Here is a 6,336-nt window from a genome sequence, read left to right on the forward strand (position 1 = left end):
CTGTCTGCAGAAGAACCAGTCACTGGAAACAGAAATTCCTGTAAACTAACATGATCACATAGTAAATAAGGTAAAGTGTATCAATAGAAGGAAGCTTTTAGTCATTTTAAAAATTAAAGAGTACAAAAGAACAAAGAAAATTTACAGCCAGGAAGAGGCCCTTCAGTCCTTCAAGCCTGAGCTGATCTACAAAGACAATAGACAATAGACAATAGGTGCAGGAGTAGGCCATTCTGCCCTTCGAGCCTGCATCACCATTCAATATGATCATGGCTGATCATCCTTAATCAGTATCCTGTTCCTGCCTTATCTCCATAACCCTTGATTCCACTATCCTTTAGAGCTCTATCCAACTCTTTCTTAAATGAATCCAGAGACTGGGCCTCCACTGCCCTCTGGGACAGAGCATTCCACACAGCCACCACTCTCTGGGTGAAGATGTTTCTCCTCATCTCTGTCCTAAATGGTCTACCCCGTATTTTTAAGCTGTGTCCTCTGGTTCGGCACTCTCCCATCAGCGGAAACATGTTTCCTGCCTCCAGAGTGTCCAATCCTTTAATAATCTTATATGTCTCAATCAGATCCCCTCTCAGCCTTCTAAACTCAATGGTATACAAGCCCAGTCGCTCCAGTCTTGCAGCATAAGGTAGTCCCGCCATTCCAGGAATTGACCTCGTGAACCTGCGCTGCATTCCCTCAATAGCCAGAATGTCTTTCCTCAAATTTGGAGACCAGAACTGCACACAGTACTCCAGGTATGGTCTCACCAAGGCCCTGTACAGCTGCAGAAGAACTTCTTTGCTTCTATACTCATTCACTCTTGTTATGAAGGCCAGCATGCTATTAGCCTTCTTCACTACCTGCTGTACCTGCATGCTTACCTTCATTGACTGGTGTACAAGAACACCCAGATCTCTTTGTACTGCCTCTTTACCTAAATTGATTCCATTTAGGTAGTAATCTGCCTTCCTGTTCTTGCCACCAAAGTGGATAACCATACATTTATCCACATTAAACTGCATCTGCCATGCATCTGACCACTCACCTAACCTGTCCAGGTCACCCTGTAATCTCCTAACATCCTCCTCACATTTCACCCTGCCACCAAGCTTAGTATCATCAGCAAATTTGCTAATGTTATTACTAATACCATCTTCTATATCATTAACATATATTGTAAAAAGCTGCGGTCCCAGCACTGATCCCTGCGGTACCCCACTGGTCACTGCCTGCCATTCCAAAATGGAGCCGTTTATCACTACTCTTTGTTTCCTATCAGCCAACCAACTTTCAATCCAAGTTAGTACTTTTCCCCCAATACCATGCGCCCTAATTTTGCTCGCTAACCTCCTATGTGGGACTTTATCAAAAGCTTTCTGAAAGTCCAGGTACATTACATCTACGGGATCTCCCTCATCCATCTTCAGAGTTACATCCTCAAAAAATTACAGAAGATCAGTCAAGCATGACTTCCCCTTCATAAATCCATGCTGACTCTGACCTATCCTGGTACTACTATCTAGATGTGTTGTAATTTCATCCTTTATCCAGTATCTTTCCCACCACTGAGGTCAGACTAACTGGTCTATAATTTCCTGCTTTCTCTCTCCCACCTTTCTTAAAAAGTGGTACAACATTAGCCACCCTCCAATCCACAGGAACTGATCCCGAATCTATCGAACTCTGGAAAATAATCACCAACGCATCCACGATTTCTCGAGCCACCTCCTTCAGTACCCTGGGATGTAGACCATCAGGCGCCCGGGGACTTATCAACCTTCAGACCTAACAGTCTCTCCAACACCAATTCCTGGCAAATATAAATTCCCTTAAGTTCAAGTCCTTCAGCCACTGTTACCTCAGGGAGATTACCTGTGTCTTCCCCAGTGAACACAGATCTGAAGTACCAATTCAATTCTTCTGCCATTTCTTTGTTCCCTGTAATATATTCCCCTGTTTCTGTCTTCAAGGGTCCAATTTTAGCCTTAACCATTTTTTTGTCATTCACATACCTAAAAAAGCTTTTAGTATCCTCCTTTATATTTTTAGCCAGTTTACCTTCGTACCTCATTTTGTCTCTACGCATTTCCTTCTTAGTAATCCTCTGTTGTTCTTTAAAAGCTTCCCAGTCCTCTGTTTTCCCACTTATCTTTGCTATGTTATACTTTTTCTCTTTTAACTTTATATGTTCCTTAACTTCCCTCATCAGCCATGGCCACCCATGCCTCCTCCTAGGATCTTTCTTCCTTTTTGGAATGAACTGATCCTGCATCTTCTGCATTATGTCCAGAAATATCTGCCATTGTTCCTCCACTGTCATCCCTGCTAAGGTATTGCACCATTGAACTTTGGCCAGCTCCTCCCTCATGGCTCCATAGTTCCCTTTATTCTACAGAAATATTGTCACTTCCGATTGTACCCTCTCCCTCTGAAATTGCAGATTGAAGCTTATTGTATTATGGTCACTACGTCCCAATGGCTCTTTCACTTCGAGATCCCTGATCAATTCTGGTTCGTTGCACAATACCAGATCCAGAATTGCCTTCTCCCTGGTAGGCTCCAGCACCAGCTGCTCTAAGAATCCATCTCGGAGGCACTCCACAAAGTCTCTTTCTTGAGGTCCAATACCATCCTGATTCTCCCAGTCTACCTGCTTGTTGAAATCCCCCATAACAACTGTAGTAATATCTTTGCGACAGGCCAATTTCAGCTCCTGATTTAACTTACATCCGACATCCAGATTACTGTTTGGGGGTCTGTAGATAACTCCCAAGAGGGTCTTTTTACCCTTAGAATTTCTCAGCTCTATCCACACTGACTCTATATCCCCTGATTCTAGGTCCCCCCGCGCCAGGGACTGAATATCATCCCTTACCTACATGGCCACCCCACCCCCTCTGCCCGTCAGTCTGTCCCTAAGATACTGTCTAAACCTGTCACCCAATTCCGAAGCATCTGTATCCCTCTGCTCCCCACCTACTCATGCATCTGTCCTCACACATCCTAAATGAACCTACCATGTCTGCCTCTACTCCCTCTGCTGGCAATGCATTCCAGATACCACCCTCTATGTGAAAGCATGACCTCTCATCATTGAATCCTTCATCCTGGGAAAAAGCTTGTCTCTATCCACCCTGTCTATACCCTTCATGATTTTGTAAACCTCAATCAGGTCCCCCCTCAATCTCCTTTTTTCTAATGAAAACAAACCTAACCTAGTCAACCTCTCTTCACAGTTAGCACCTTCCATACCAGGCAACATCCTCGTAAACCTTCTCTGCACCCTCTCCAAAGCATCCACATCCTTTTGGTAATGGGGATCTTAGCTGAATTTTGAAGTGTAATCTACCTACCGAATCTTGTTTGGACAATGGTTCTTTTAGTCTGCTTATTACAATAGAGCTTTTACCTTGAAATTTTCACTAAATTGCTGAAATTCAAATATCTTTTTAAATGCTTTGGAGATTTTAATAGTTAATCTTTGTTGGTTTGATTTTAGTTATAATATCATATGTGTACTGAAAATCCATTTCAAAAGATAATTAGTCATTTTATGCTTACATAGGCAACTAAATACGCTATATCAGGCAATAATGTGACTTCTCTGTAGGATGAAGTACAAGGACTATCCATTGATTTTTGACTGATATTAGAACATAAATCAAAGCAATACACCTAACCACCCAAGACTGACAAATGCACATACCATGAAATTTTGTATCATGCAAAGAAATTGCTCCATAGAAAAGTCTCATGTGATATATTCTGAATATAACAAGGAAGTAGGGGAGTGGATGGCTGTAAATAAAATGTGAACATAATAGCAACTGTACATCATAGTTGTATAAATATATTGTCACTTCTGACATGTTTACTGTATTTATATGGTTAGGTAACTGTTATAAAGTTTTTACTTCCTTGTACAATAAAAAAAATTACTATTAGTGTAGGAAAGTGTCTTTTGAACAGACTCCTGTCTGAAGCTAACAACTTCCAAGCATACTTGTTTTGAGTACTTGGCATTATTATAATAATACTTAAATACAGCAGTATCATCAGGGACTCTCAGTTTTGAGCACTGTGGGTTTCTAAACGGTTGCACAACAACCAAGTAGCCTAAAATTACATTTGGGTATTACAGGAATGACAACACTAAAGAGACATTGCAATGGTCTCCAAACTAAATGCAGTGGAAATGTCTTGAATTTCTATCAAAAATGATTTAAATATAATGGCTAGCATTTTAACTTGTGTTTAACTTATGGATTAGTTGGCGATATAGAAACACTACTTTGTGGCTCAGATTCTGATATTAATGGAAATGTAGTGGATTGACTGATTGATTTATTGTCACATGCACCAAAGTACAGTGAAAAGCTTTGTTTACGAGCAGTACAGTCAGATCATAGTAAGCAAGGATGTACAGTTCAGAGGTTGTAAAAAGACTTAGACAGAGGCATATAGGTTACATTGCACAAAGCATGCATGAAGCCAAATCATCGTTAGCAAGATCAGCATTATTTGAGGCTGGAGAGTCCATTCATCAGTCAGGAAGAAGCTCTTCCTGAACCCGCTGGTGCATGTGTTCAGGATTCTGTATCTTCTGCCTGACAGAAGAAATTGTAAGAGATCACTACTGGGCTGTGCTGGGTCTTTTGGTGATGTTGCAGCCTTTCTGTAGCAGTGAGCCGTGTAAGCAGAGTACATGGATGGGAGGTTAGCTTCCAGAATGGTCTGGGATGTGCACACCACCTTTTGTAGTTTGATATGGACCTGGGCAGAGCAATTGCCATACCAGGCTGTTATGCACCCAGAAAAAATGCTTTCAAAGGTGCTTCTGTAGAAGTTGGTAAGGGTCCTTATGGACATGCCAAATTTCCTGAGCTGCCTGAGGATGAAAAGACATTGTGGGAAGTCCAGAACAGGTTGTCAGTTATCATCACACCAAGAAACTTGATGCTGTCCACCCTCTCAACCTCAATTCCGTTGATGTAAGTCAGGGCGTGTTCTCCTCCTTTCTTTCTGAAGATCAGTTCTTCAGTTTTGCCAACAGTGAGAGAGAGGTTCAATTCCATTGAGGCATTCAAAAGACCATTAGATGATTATTCAAGTGGAAACAATCTGCAGTGTTATGGAGTAAAGGCAGAAGTTTGGCACAAAGTCAAACTGCTCAGAGAGTCATTGCGGGCAGAAAGGGCTGAATGACTATCTTATAAATGATGACAGTTGTGTTGTTCTATGGTAATTTTGAGTTTAGACGAAAGAAACCCTGGCAGCTCACTGCTGAGCACAATAGAAGATTGAGTTTGTTTTTGTTGGGCCACAATATTTTTCTTTAACTTAACTGTGTTTTTTTTTAGTTCACGATAAGACTACTTCAATCTTTTCATGCCTGCTGCTTTTGTCATAAAGGGAGAAAGGAATGGACATGACTCTTAAACTACCTGTATGACTGCAATGTTAGCGTTTTAATTTAGACCCTGTTAGAGGCAAGGAATTAAAGCAAGAAAGAAAAAGTGATGTTTTATTTTCCCCAGCAGTGAAGATAACTATATCCATTATGTTATATGTTAGATAAGCAATAAAGCTATGAAATGATCAATTGCATTTACTGGGATAACTGTGAGGTCAGTTTAGTTGGTCACACTATATTTCAGTAGCAATTCCAGGTCATGAGCTCAATTACTATTGACTCGCTACGATAGCATTAAGTGAGTGTTCAATAGAATCGAGTTCCAGCATAGATGTTCTGTTGATTCAAGTGGATGTTATAAACGAAAGGTTCTCCTGGCATTCTGATTTTGTTGTACATAATATAGTGGCTGATTTGTCTTCCAAACCACGTCTATATTTCTAAATAAGTCAGTAAAAACATGCTTTGGGATATTTATGAGATATATTTTGGATGTTATATAAATATAAATTCGAGTCTGTCAATTTTTGCATAATTACAAATGTAAATATTGTCATGGTTCCATTTAGGATAATACTGAACAAGATGGAAAGTCCAATATCACTTATTGGACACTAATCTCTTAAAGAATCAAAATCATAGAAGAACTAAGGGTAAGAAAATAACCAGCAAGATTCCAGAGCCAAATGAAAAGGCCAAAAAAAATCTTTATTATAGAAAATTGAACATAAGCAATAATGGCTAAACAGATATACTGATCAGGTAAAGAAATTATTCTAAACCATATACACTATATACAATTAGATTTGAACATTCAGATTAACGTGAGATAAGTACTGTATAAGTTAACAGACAAACTGTGGTAAAACACACCACAGACCCATTTCAATCTTATCAAGACATACTCCAATCAGATCTTCCTG

The sequence above is a fragment of the Chiloscyllium plagiosum genome, unplaced genomic scaffold (genome assembly GCF_037043375.1).
Source record: "Chiloscyllium plagiosum isolate Xiang-an unplaced genomic scaffold, Cpla_swu_hap1 HiC_scaffold_15, whole genome shotgun sequence".
In the NCBI taxonomy this organism is placed as follows: Eukaryota; Metazoa; Chordata; class Chondrichthyes; order Orectolobiformes; family Hemiscylliidae; genus Chiloscyllium; species Chiloscyllium plagiosum.